Raw genomic sequence first — 14,934 nt, forward strand, 5'->3', positions numbered from 1 at the left:
GTCCCACCACAGCCGACTCTAGTACTAGCCGTGCTGAACAACGTGGCAACACCGCTCACGTGACAATCGGGAGTACTATTTTCAATAATGGGAGTCTTGTACTTCGGATTATAATTATCGCTTTTTTTCATAGAAAATAATGTTAAAATATACAATTCTTTATTGATTATGTATAAGCAATATATAAATATTATAACTATGGTAAGTAGAAGTGATGTGGTAGTATAAAATTGTTATAAATGTGATATATGTTTTGTGTACTCTCGAAGTAGTTTGGTGTTGTGATACATAATATTTGAAATATTTACAGCGGTTTCATGAAAATTGAGGTATGAAGCAAAATGAAATCATCTTTGGATCAAATTGAAACATTTAAGAATTGATAAATGTGTATATGAGTTAATAAAAACTTGAAACAAGCGAAATTATCGGAACGAAGCCAAAGAGGTTATGTGAACATGTGGAAAAGAGGTTAGTATAGTTAGCTATTGAAGGGAAGAGTTGCGTAGTTAATTACAAAACCGTTTTAGAGGACAGTATTAAAATTGTAAATTTCCTCACCACCCTAGGGGTATTACTTCGGCGCGTTACCCTTTTTTATTATAATGGGTGGTTCGCCAATAGCCATATCATCCCATTTTATAAAATAAAATTAATCTTTCAAAATAAAATATAACTTTCGATTCTCCGTAAAAGAAAATTGTACATATCACTTTAATGAAAAGAAAATAAATAAACTTTCAAATAAGAAAAGGAAATCTTAAATTTTATAATAGGCAACAGTAAATAAAATAATCTTAAATAACAATAACAATAAAATAACAAAAATATCACTTTGGCAATTATTTTCAGGAACTAAAAATATAAACTTCTTATGTAAATAGAAAAATTGAGTATTAAGTTTTGAACTAATAATAAATATTCTTAAATAATATTAGTAATGAAATGTAACAAAACTTACTTTGACATTCTCCTGAATTGCTAGTAGAACGTTAAATCTCGTGTGAAATAGCTTTTAATAACAAAAATATAAGAAATATAAATACATGAAAATTTAACAAAATTTAAAAACAAAGGTCATTGAAAATCTAATTTCTGTTAAAAGTTTTTAATTTGCGATTTTTAGAAATGGTGTTTGTATGTATTTCTAATTGACTATTATTTACAGTTTTTACATAATCATTTAATAAAATATTTGAAAAAATTGATAATAATTTAAACAAGATACTGTGGTAATTTTTACCACAAATACATGTATCTGAAAATGATAAATAGTGAATATCTGATTGAATACTAATGTGTGTTAATTTAAGTAAAATATGTCTATGGTTTTCAGAATGCAAAAATTGGGACTCTAAATTGGCATCATTTATTATGGCTTCCATTATTGCATATATATGTGTAAATGAGGCTACCACTTCTTCAGTTGGAACAGAAAGGCCTCCTCTTTGTAAGTGATCAAAATATGTATTATTTAAAGTTGTACCTTTATCCTTCACAACTAATAACTGGCAGATGTTACAATTTAATTTTTTAGCAACTGCATGGGACCCATAGCCAGCTATATATAGCATGACTGAATCATCTATAACACAATTGGACAAGTAGTCAGTATCAAATATTTCCTGAAAAGAAGTTACATCAATGGAAAGATCACGAAGATCATCACCACTTGCATCACAAATTTGAAATTTATCTTTAATGTCAGTAAAAGAAAACGAAGCTGCCGATTTTGTAAATATATGTTTTAATCTAATTTTTTTCTCTGCATGAAGTGCTTCATTATATGAAATATGATAATTATAACCGGATAGAAGTTGGTAATTTCCAAATCGTTATTCTAATTTTTCTGTAGTAAATTTTCCTGGTAAAAGATAGGATATATCAAAATTTTGAAAGCAGTATTGTATAAGTAATAAAAGAACTGTTGTACTTTGATGTAACGCTGTAAAAGTATCAGTTGTCAAATGCCCGTTCGTTTCTGCACTTCGCCAACAGTTTAACCAGGTTAAAAATTTTTTCAAAAATTGACATCTACAATCATTAATATTCAAAATTGGTTTGCTAAATTCATTTCTTTTTTTGTTCCCTTTTATACTACTAGTATTATTTACAGTGTCCCACCAGTTGCGAAATATTTCCAAAAAATGTGCCGTATTAATATAATTAAAAGCTTTCAAACCTGCTATTGTAGAATGATCGAAAATATTATCGACGAGGGAAACCTTTTGCCGATCAAAATTACTAGGATATAATGATTTGAAATTTAATTTATAAGCTTTCTTAATAACCAAATGTTTCTCCAGATTGTAAACCGTACGTAAATCGTTAAAATGAGCTAATTGTAATTCGTTTGTAAAAAAGTTAGGAAAATGAAAAGTTTGATCAATATTTTTAAAATTTAACCAATTATTTCTTATATTTTTGAGTATGTGAACGAAATCAAAAGAAAGAAAAATTGTTTTATTGGGTTGTGAAGGATTTGGAAAACTTATACCATTATCAGATAATTTAGAAAACAAAGTTCTATTAATTCTGTGGTTATCTGTCACAATGCAAATGACTTCAAAACCACATTTTTGAACCGATTCTATGATTTTGTAAACAATTGGTATCATTTCATTTCCGGTAATATTATAAACTGGTAATAATTTAACGATTTCAGAAAAATTTCCAAAAGCTGAAGTTATCATGAACGCTAAAATCGTTTTTGCTAACTCGGTCGTATTTGTAGCGCAGCCTGCGAGTTTATTTGATTTATACTGTAATTTTGAACTAATATAAATTTCATCAATTAATAAAATTACTACTTTTTCTCTAGTTGTTAAATTTGCTGATGTATTAAAAAGATAATGCTCGTTTTTTATATCATTGTCGGGTGAAACAGTTATATTAGATGATAAATATTGTAAATAGCGTTTGTGAGGTAAAATAAAAAAACTTCTTAATAAATTATACGCAGCCGACGATTGGCTATATAATGAGAAGGCCATAATAATGGTGCATGAACTGTATCTATTTTTTTTAGCTTTAATTTGTCTAATTTGATCTATTACTATTTCAAGATTTTTAGTGTAAGCAAATTCAGTTGATTCAGCAATGATATATGCTTTATTAAGTTCTTCTAGAGACTTCTCTAGATGCTTTTCAATAAGACATACATCAGTAATAGAATGTGTAGCATGTGTTACCTTAACTTTATATCTAGTTAATATATTCTGAAGTTGGGACCACCTAGACAATTTCTGATCTATGGGCAGTACCCACTTTAAATCAGTAAATGATAATTTATTACCTTCTTCACAAATTTCTAGCGTCATGTCATCAGCAATCACGATCTGTGTTGAAACTGTCAAAAAATCAGAATCATTATTTACAAGCATATAAAAATAAATTTTTGAAGTGGTTACTTTAATGTTCCAACAATTAGCAATTATAAGCTTTACTTTATAAGTATTCACTAATTCTGTATAGTTATTAATTAAATCAAATTCAATAAATTGTTTAACTAAATTGTCGTTATTGTTAATAATTCTTTCCTGACGCTCTGCAGGATCTTTCCTCTGTGGTAGCACATGTTTTGTTAGATATGAAGGTGAATTAGGTAAAATAGAAGGCACTGCATCCGTAATAAGCCTTGGACATCTCAACAAAACATTTTCCAGTACACCAGTAGGAGATAAAATACTCTGATACCTTTCAATATCAGTTTCTGCAAAATGCAGACTGCATACTGCAGAATATTTTGTTGGTGTCTAATTTTTACGAGGAATAGCAGCTATCCATTTTTTCCGTAATTCCTCATCTTTAGGTAGCAAAAATATTGAAGTATAATTGTTATCTTTTAAAGTGCTGTCATAATTTCCCTTACAATTGGGAACACAGCAACGCCGTGGCATTATTAATTAATAAATTTAATATGAAATTTGTAAAAAACTTTATATATAATAAATATGACGTTGTAATTATAAAAATTTATATATATAATATACATATATGATAATATTGTTAATATTTATTTGAAATATATTGAAAAGACTATAAATTCTATTAAATGAAAATGCTACACACAAAAAAGGAGCCGAGGAATTAATATAAATAAATAAACTTTATCTGTATTATTGTACTTATCTTTATTATTATTATTTAAGAGGCTTTATGTTGCTACAGATGACGTATACATATATATATTCTTGAAAAATAAGCGGGAAATTAAACGGCCGGTAGATGGAACTCGTGTAGCCGGGAGTCTGATGATGGTGGGAGGCTGGGAGTCCGGGAGGCACTCTGATATATTCAGAGTGTTGATATATTCAGATCAGACTCCCGCGGTGTTGCCATTTTTCCTTCAGCACGGCTAGTACTAGAGTCGGCTGTGGTCCCACCTTAAGGGTGGTTATTTTACTGTTACTACGTTCCTCGGGTTCTGCCGATTAAAACGCTAAGGCGTACCTTGACCTTCCTTGCGGGTAGTATAGGATACAGGATGGGCGTTCAGTAATTGTAATACACATATATGGTTCTACAATATCAATATAATATATATTTATTATATTTTTGTAAAAATTTAATATATTTTCTTTATTATACATACTAGTGGAACGCCCCGTGCTATGCACGGGGAATTAATCAGTTAAAATATAAATCAGTTAAAATATAAATCGGTTAAAATATAAATCGGTTAAAATATAAATTTGACTTTGCCCAACATCCACCCCAAGCTCCAATTCCATGATATTAAACCAAATGAAACTTTTAATTAAAAACTTCGTTGTAAACTACATTGTGTTGTAAAAATGCATCAATTTGATTTGTTGGAAAATTTGTTGCGCAGGATCCGCAATTATCTCATGAAAACCTTGACCCCCTGCGCAGTCCTAAACCGTAAGAGATAGACATGCGCAGTAAATTTTTACAAAGAAAAAGTAGTCGAAGCACCCACAATGATGACGTAATTAGTTTTTATGTATCCCTTAAAATGTGTCCCTTAATAAGGGATTTACTATACTATCATTGTAAGAGTACACATATAATATTTTTCTGCCTTGTTTTCGAGCATGCGTACAACGTCTCAGCGTCACTCACGGACATGTTTCTGCGTTATAATATGATATTGTCATTTTTCCCCTTTCATTATTTTTATTTTTGAAAGTTTTGAATAAGTAAGACCATGCACACGTATATAGGGACCATGTGCTTGTGTGTGTGTACTTCGCCGATATCATTTATATGTGTTTGTATCGACGCCAGCACCGCCTGGATTTTCTGCGCGAAACTAATTTTCGTTACAGCATGAAATACGGGATTTTCGAGGGCCTGGTGTCGATCGCTGGATCGACACTGAGCTCCTTCGATCCGGCGTTCGAAGGAGGGGATACGCGCACGCGCTCCACTGTGACGAAAAAGAAGGGATAGCACGTACCATCCACTGATATGTATACTATGGATACGAGATTCCCATAAGCCAGCTTGTAACGGTCAGACGGACAAATCATCACCGATAACAATATTAGCCATTTCAAGTCATAGTAGCCTTCGCACCGTCAAATATTGTCAACCCTACTGAGTCACTTTAGATGAAACACCAAACCCTTTGAACTCTGTACCCCGAACCTAGCGACCGAAGATATAAAAACAGACCACAAACAGAATAAACGCTCAGATTTTGTCTGGACAGTCAGAACGTAGGATCTCGCTTGTTTTATTTCCTTCCTTTTCGTTCGGAGTATCTACGGAACCCGCCCGTTAAGTGTATTAGTAATAAAAGTTACGTTTTCCCCGTAACATTTTGGCGATCCTGCCAGGATACCACGAGAAGACGGTCGGAAAACTTGGAAAACCAGCAACTCTACGGAACCTGTTGGAAGCCGAGGGATACGTCCGGAAGATCGTCTCAGCTGGTATCACAGACCAAAGGAAAAAAAAAATCAGGGTAAGCCGAAACGCTGGCTTTCACCGATTATCGAAATCCTCCTCCAATTATCGACATCAGTGACGAGGAATCCTTTCCCATATCCTCCACCAAGATGCCCAATTCCATCGAGGAGGCCATTTTGGCACTTAGCAAAACAGTACAAATCCTTGCTACACAGCAAGAAATGATAACCGAAAGTATCTCGGCACTACGGTCCGAGAACGAAAAGAGAAGATTGGAGAACCAGGCCATCCAGAAGATCCTGAAACCAGTGCTCACGGACGACGATGCAACCACGGGGGCGTCTGGCATGTACCACACTGGGGAAGAAGAACTAGGGGAAGGAGAGCAGCCACCAGGGCACCAGTCCCAACAGCCCCGACCAGGTACATCTCGCCGACACACCGAGGTAACCGATCAAAATGAGGAACCCAGGTATGAGGGATGCCAGTTAAAATCCGCCAAGGATTTACTTGACACAGTTAAACCGCTCAGAGGACGAGACGACTCGGGAGTGGAAGATTTTATTAGAATGGTTACTCGCGCTAAATCACGATGTTCCGAACCCGACATTTTACTCGACAAAATTCTTGCGACAAGAGTTATTGATAACGCGGAAAGAAATATCCGACATTTGCAAATCACGTGTTACGACGAATTTTTCGAGGCATTAAGAACGTACGTGTTCCCAACCGTTTCCCCGGACAACGCGCGAGACAAAATGCATAGCATTTTGCAGGGTAGAACTGAAAGCGTCATGAGTTACACTCTTCGCTTCAGGCAACAATTAAACGAGTATAGATACGCCATACAAAACGAACACGCGCAGCCCACCACTAGGCAAATCGCCCTTAGTATTTGTGATGAGCAAGCGACCAAAACTTATGTTAAAAATTTGCGGTATGAAATCGGCACGTTAGTTTACTCCAATAAGCCCAACAGCATCTCGGAAGCACAAGGCTATGCCTTAGAGGCCGAAGTGTGGGAAAGAGACTCTAGGACTAAACGCATTTCTTATAGACCCGCGGTACAAAACAATAGAATACAAATAGAACAAACGAATTCGAGACCGACAGAACCAGCGAATCCGAGACCAATACGTCAATTCGACAAACCACGCGAAGTCCGAATCGTAAAGTGTAATCGGTGCGGAAGGTCGGGACATTATGCAAATCAATGCCGAAATTTTCAAATGATGCCTCAGTTAAAACCACCACCGCGGGTGAATCAAATCTGCGACGAGGAGGAAATACACATCCCAGAATTGCAAACGTTAGTTCTCGATCAGAAAGACTGCGTTTCATCAGAGTAAGGTTTAAGAATCAAACTATCGGACGTCTCCTTCTCGATACCGGAGCCGGGTTAAATTTAATCAAAGATAAGTATTGTAAAGATCGGAAATTTGTGAGCGAAGAAAGGACATTTCTAATGGGCAACGATAAGCATAGTAGTAAAAAGAAAATTTTTCGAGCAATATCAGTATAAAATCACCAACAACGACTTGACACTGGACGGACAAACCGTACAACACGAGACCGAAATTTCTGTTCCACCCAACGAAACGTATACCACGAAAATTCCTATCAATGAATATTTCTACATAGCACATCTTTACAACCCTACCAATGAAACACTCATATATCCAATAAATGAGCTAAGCCGTACCCTACCAGAGCGAATTAAAATCTTAAAAGAGAAAATTAACCTTCGACACGTCGACCCAGAATCAAGACCGAGCTTAGAAAAAATAATCATTTCTTATAGCGACGTGTTCTCTTTCGAAAACGAGGAGTTGCCGTGCACCAACCTAACTAAACACGTAATCGAGTTGAAAAACCAGAAACCCATTAATATTAAATCGTACAGGCCACCCGAAGTACACAGAGAAGAAATAGACAAACAAATAGAACAAATGTTAGATAAAGGCATCATAGAAAAATCAGAATCTCCCTATAACTCGCCCATCTGGGTTGTACCAAAAAAATTAGATAGTTCCGGCAAACGTAAATGGAGGATAGTCATTGATTTTCGAAGGTTGAACTTAGAAACAGATCAGGACGCGTACCCGTTACCGCCGATCGACGAAATCCTAGATCATTTAGGGAAATCAAAGTTTTTCTCCGCGCTAGACCTCAATTCGGGTTTCCACCAGATCCCCATGGACGAGAAATCTAAAAGGTACACCGCATTTAGTACACGTCAGGGACATTTTCAATACCTTAGAATGCCGTTCGGCTTAAAAAACGCCCCGGCCACGTTCCAAAGGATGATCGACAACGCGCTGCGAGGACTTATCGGAAAAATTTGTTTCGCATACTTAGACGACATTATCGTGTTTGGCACTACCTTTGAAGAACATAATCGAAATCTGGCAATCTTGTTTCAAAGACTCAGGGAACTAGGTCTTAAACTCCTGCCTGATAAGTGTGTATTCCTTAGACCAGAATTAGAGTATCTGGGACACGTCATAACTGCAGACGGAGTCAAGCCTAACCCAGATAAGATCAAGGCAGTCAGAGAATTTCCCATACCAAAGTCCGCAACAAACGTAAGATCTTTTCTAGGGATTGCGGGATACTATAGGAAGTTTATTAGGGATTTTGCCAAAATCGCGAAACCACTGACAGAGTTAACAGAAAAAAATACGCCATTCCACTGGACTGACGCTCAACAAAAATCATTTGACATACTTAGACAAAAACTTTGTGAAGCACCCATCCTAAAATATCCTGATTTCGAGAAACCATTCACGCTGATCACCGACGCGTCCAATACTGGACTTGGTGCTATCCTGTCCCAAGAAGGTCACCCCTGCTGTTATATTAGCCGTACTCTAAATAAAGCTGAAATTAATTATACAACAACCGAGAAGGAATTGTTGGCGATCGTGTGGGCTGTCAAACGATTGCGACAATATCTTTTGGGAAAGAAATTTAAGATCCTTACTGATCACCAGGCCTTAAAATGGCTGTTTAGTGTTAAAGACCCCTCATCCAGGTTACTTCGATGGCGATTACGACTGGAAGAGTACGAATACGAAATCGAGTACACTAAAGGCAAAGAAAATACAGCAGCAGACGGTCTATCCCGTATATATCCCATATCTTCACAAGAGGAAGAAGACGGAAACAGTGACGCAGAGGTCAATATGGACAACCCAGAGCAAATAGAGCAGACGCAACTATTAACCGAATACGAGAATTGGAAACAGAACCCCGACCCTACCTATATCTTATCTACCAGACCCAATCCTGTTGGCAAAGTTTGGAAACCGCTCCATAAAGAAATGCTAGGCCCGTATGACACGCGAAAATGGTTAGTAAAGCTAGACAGAATCATACGAATTTCTATCGAACAACGACGCTCCGTTTTAAAATTATATCTACCCGAACCAGTTAGGCTAATAGAACTCGTGGAACTTCGGCAAATTCTCAGCTACCTAGGTTACCGGTATTCCAACGAAATCGAACTCATATTTTCCGAAAATCAGGTGGAATTAAGCGAAGAAGACCGATCAGAATTAATAAAAGAATGCCACAACAGCAACGCTGCACAGCACTTTGGGGAGTCAAAAACTTTAAAAAGGGTACAGGAAAGAGCCATTTGGGTTAATATGGAAAAAGATATAGTGGAGTATGTAAAGAGTTGCGAGTCGTGTCAAAGAGAAAAATTAATTAGGATTCGAGGAAAGGAATTGGGTGTAATTCCTGACACCCCGCAAGAGCCCAATGATAAAATCGCGATGGACATCCTCGGACCTTTAACACCCACTAATAGGGATAATAAATATATTCTTTCGATTCAAGATGTTTTAACTAAGTATTTGTTATTAATCCCCTTAAAAGAAGTAAGTACCGCGACTATCATAGACGAACTTCTTCGGCATTATATATACATTTTCTCGGCACCAAAACACATACTTACCGATCAAGGCTCTAATTTCATTAGTAAGCTGATGCAAGAATTCGAGTCTCAATTTAATATCAAACACATAAAAACGACAGCATTTCACCCACAGTCCAACGGCAGTTTAGAGAGAACCCACAGCACGATATTGAACCTTATTAGGACCTGTATGCGGGACAAAAACAATGAATGGGACGAGAACCTGCAACTTGTTTGTATGGGTTTCAATACGGCGGTTCACGAATCGACCGGGTATACTCCGTTTGAACTTACCTTCGGGCACAAGGCGAACCTCCCCTCGACAATCGCGAGTACGCCGCTATTGACACGGGAAGAATTGTTCAAACATTGGAAACATAGGCACAACACCTACATCAATAAGGCCAGATACAATTTAGAAAAATCCAAGGCAAGGACCCAACGGAGGACCAATGAAGGTATCATTCGCACGCAACCTGTGTTTAATGTAGGAGACTACGTGTTCCTACATAACGATAACGTCAGGAAAAACAAGCTAGAACCAGAATGGCTAGGACCCTATCCGATCCTCGACACCTCTCCTCCAACGTACACCATAAAATTAAGGGACACCCTTATAGCCAGAGTACATGGGAACAGACTAAAACCTTGTATATTTCGCTTTTCAGATGTTACTCTTAGCAACGCTCCTTGCAGTAGTACAAACGACCCTAACCCTTTATAGTACCGGTTTAGGGAAATTAGATGTATTTGTAGAAATAGAGAAAAGCGTCCAGTTGTACAACAAAGAATGGACATTAGTCGTTAACGTCAATACGGACTCCATAGACAAACAGTACACCAACGTTATGAAATTATTCGACATGACCTTAAAATACTATGCTTTGGAAAACGAGTCAAATTACGAAATCTCCATTCTTCGCAATAGGTTAACCAATGTAAAGATAATTAAGGATAATTTGCGCATATTATTAGGTAGTAGAAGTAAGAGAGGATTAATTAACGTAATCGGTAGTATCTCGAAATCCTTGTTTGGTACATTAGATGAGGACGATTTAAAACTTATCAATATGAATATTGACACGCTATTTAAAAATCAAAATGAGATGAGCGCAATCATAGCGAACCAAACCAAGATCATTAGGACCGCGATCAGTAATCAAAACATAGAATTATTACAACATCTCCGTCAGGAAAACATAGACTTGTACAACCAAACTAATAGGAAATTAAATTTGCAAAACCGATTCCTCGCTATGACTTCGCTGTTAGATGAGTTAGAAATCAATCTGGACGTGCTAACAACGGCTGTACACATCGGTAGAAACGGGATGGTCCACACCCATCTATTGAAGCCAAACGAATTCATCCAACACCTAAAGGAGCTAGAGAGCAAGGGACTGGAGAGGTCTTCCATTCCCCTAACAGAAGACAACTTTCCAACACTCATCGGTATCAGCAACATCAAAATTCTTACGCAGCGCGGTAACATTATTTACTGTATCAAAACACCAATAACAAACGACAAGACTTGGCATTTGAACAAATTGTATCCGATACCACGTTACAACACAGTAGTGAAAGCACACACCGTAATTATAACTCCACACTATCATTACCTCATTAGAGAAAATAATTACATCGCCGTCGATGAAACGTACTTAAATAAGCAGTGCAAAAATATCCATGACGAACTTGTATGTAAGCAGACGTTACCCATCCATAATATTGTCTCAAAACCGAATTGCGAATCCCAACTATTGTTAAAAACGAGCGAACGCTTAGAAAAATGTGTAATAAAACCGGTCAATATTGACGAAATAACCTTTGTACATCTGTCAGCCAGCAACAGATACATCATCATTCCGGAAAAAACACTCGATGTACAAATAGCATGTAAGAAGGTAGAAACAGTTAGATTTTCGGAGCCCACCCTCGTATCAGGCATAGATGATTGTACATTTCTAACAACCAACAACTTGTTTAGAACCATGGGAAGCTCCAAAAATTTAACGTTCGAGTCAATCTATAAAAATACGGTACAGATTAATTTCACGGCTGAACTAAACGACTTAAAAAATGTTATACCAGAACTACCCATACGAATAGACCACAAAATTATAGACAACTACAACAATCAGCTAAACAACATGGGAGAACAACTAGAAGAACTAGCCAGTCATAGGCGCATCAAATCCTGGAAGGAAGCAGCCACGTCAACCCTACACTACATCGGGTATACATCCATAATACTCGTTGGACTCTGGTTGTTGAAGAAGGCGGGAGTGGGCAGACTCCTCCCTAGTGGCATCTGCATAAATTTGTTCTGCCAAACCAACACACAGAACCAATCCACAGCAACAAGGGAACCACCAGCGTTGGATCCCCGCACCGAGGGCAGCAGATTATCCGGACCAATAGAAATACCTACCATCAGAGAAATTAGCATCCCCACCGTAGAACCCTCAGAAACATTAAAATTTAAGAAACGCACAAGATTTGGAGGACCAAATCAAATCTAGGAAGGGGAGTGTGTAACGGTCAGACGGACAAATCATCACCGATAACAATATTAGCCATTTCAAGTCATAGTAGCCTTCGCACCGTCAAATATTGTCAACCCTACTGAGTCACTTTAGATGAAACACCAAACCCTTTGAACTCTGTACCCCGAACCTAGCGACCGAAGATATAAAAACAGACCACAAACAGAATAAACGCTCAGATTTTGTCTGGACAGTCAGAACGTAGGATCTCGCTTGTTTTATTTCCTTCCTTTTCGTTCGGAGTATCTACGGAACCCGCCCGTTAAGTGTATTAGTAATAAAAGTTACGTTTTCCCCGTAACAAGCTGTACAGCGGTTGAAGCGAATTGAAGAAGACATTACTCGCCAAAGCCGCCACCGTTCGACCGATGTACATATTAAAGGAAATAGCCAATCAGCGGTAAGATTTTGAGTACCGCCACCGACGAGAGACTGTCGAAAGACGAGACAGTCTCTCGACGCGGGTACCGCGGGTGGTCGCAGGATGAGGGGAAGTAAAGTACACCGGTCGAACGATGGTGGCGCATCACACCAAAACCACCTTCAAATCGCTTCAAGCATCTCCAATCCATAGTGTATATATCAGTGGTACCATCGCTATAGTTCCGATTTCCCATGAAAAATCTATACTATGTAACTGTACAATGTACGGTTACAACATTTAAGAGATCGAATCAGAATTCATGCTGACGAAACAATACATTACAATCAAGTTGACTTATATGAAGATCAACAGCAAGAAACAATTGCAATGCCAGAAGACGTGTTCCTTAATAGTATTCGAAGTATTAATATTCAACAGAAAGGCTTATTGAAATCAGTTTCTGCAGTAATTGAAAAAGATATTCAAAAAAAAAATGATGAAAATACGGAACAAATGTTGCTTTTTATTACCGGAGGAGCTGGTAGCGGTAAGTCGTTTATTTTAAAATTACTTGTTGAACATGTTAAACGGTGCTATAATCCTACAGTTGATACGATGATAAAACCATGTTTCATTGAAGTCGCTTCTTTGACTTCTTGTGCGCAGACTCCTTGTGCCATGATCTGTATGCGTGCACTCACACAATCAACGAAAAGCATGCACGTATACGCCATGCGTGAGAGAGACACTCGATTTTGTAGATTTCGTTTTTCATCTCGATAATTGCAGAAATGAAATTTTCGCGGGTACAGCACCTACGGGTAGACTTCACCACAAAGTGGTCTGGTCCGTTTGAACGCTAATAAACACCATACGTTGAGAAAAATGGTATTTTCGACACTGTAAGATTGAGACAGACGCTGTTGTAAGCAAACAACATAGCTGCCGAATGCTGCGTTCGGCTGCATTTTAGCAAATATTGGACGATTTAATGTTTTTTTCACCCATAGCACACCAGACCACCCTTCCTTGAACTAGCACAATATCACTGAAATTCGATTTTTCACAATTTATTACTTCTGGAAGACGTAAAACGAAATTTACGATTTGCACGCATCAGACGTAAAATAGACGTAAGAATAGTTCACTGATTCTCCGTCAGAGGCATTGATGGTATATTTGACTGTGGCGACCTCTGCTGATGGTCGACCGTCTCGCCGAAGCGTACACTTCCGATAAATTTACCGCGACATCTACTTCCGGGAAAAGCGTCGTTTTCCCGTTCCGGATGGAAGTTTTTCCATTCTCGTGGGGACGTTTGAAGCGGTAGCTTTGTGTTTTGAGAAACTTTGTATTCCGTTCGTGGGAGTTCTCATCAGAGAATTTAAAACCGTTGTTGAGCGTTCTAAGCTGTGTCAAGTGCATTAGGACCAGTTAAATATACATCGTAATTACAAATTTATAATAATTGACAATTAATAAAATTCTATATGAAAAGCGGTAGTGAGCTTGTTTTCCATCAATTGATAAAGTAGGAATCCTAACTCCTAAGGAATCACTTATTCCTACATGACCACGTTATCATCGGGGTCGATAAAAACACAAATCAGTCGATAAATGTAAATTCTAATTTGACACCACAAACGGCTACGCGAATATAATCACAAATATGGCATAGTTGCCGCAACGTATTAAGACTTCTGTCACGCTGTTGCCACATCTGTTACAATTGCAACAGGCACGAGCCGATTTTGATTCCTGTCAGACATAGAAAAGAATAGGGCGCTCGAGAGAGAAAGAGGTCCGAGAATGAAACAATACATGTACTAATGTGTGCAACCATCAAACTTTTTTATTCATATTTATAATCATGTTTTTTTATCAATTAAATGACAGATAGAATACTTGAAATGGTATGACAGAAAAATGAATTATAAAACTTGCACCATATACAGCGAAAACTCGATAAATGTACATAACTATTGCCGGTCCACTCCACAACTGTTTTGGAATAGGAGAATCATTTTTCAAATTTGATTGCCTAGTCAGTAAACACTGATTAGAAAGAGTCAATAGCTAAAGACGAAAGTGGGACTGAAACCGGGATTTATTGCCTTCATTTAAATGTCCCGTGTCAATGTGACCATACTAATGCACAGAATAAAGTTTTTTATTTTGTACTTTTTGTTAATAAAAATTTCACTATCATGTGGAGAAGATTTTTC

General features: G+C 37.3%; 1 long non-coding RNA gene and 1 pseudogene across 1 annotated transcript; one reads left to right on the top strand and one right to left on the bottom strand.

Moving 5' to 3' along the window:
• The first annotated feature begins 80 nt into the window (after window positions 1-80).
• On the top strand, window positions 81-1,607 carry LOC123989187. Its single transcript, XR_006830477.1, has 4 exons — window positions 81-201; window positions 311-471; window positions 1,337-1,450; window positions 1,538-1,607. It is a non-coding gene; the product is annotated as an uncharacterized LOC123989187 (long non-coding RNA).
• A 228-nt stretch (window positions 1,608-1,835) lies between these two features.
• Window positions 1,836-3,931, bottom strand: LOC123989201 (annotated as a pseudogene).
• Window positions 3,932-14,934: the final 11,003 nt, after the last annotated feature.

This window comes from Osmia bicornis, unplaced genomic scaffold (genome assembly GCF_907164935.1).
Source record: "Osmia bicornis bicornis unplaced genomic scaffold, iOsmBic2.1, whole genome shotgun sequence".
Classification (NCBI taxonomy): domain Eukaryota; kingdom Metazoa; phylum Arthropoda; class Insecta; order Hymenoptera; family Megachilidae; genus Osmia; species Osmia bicornis.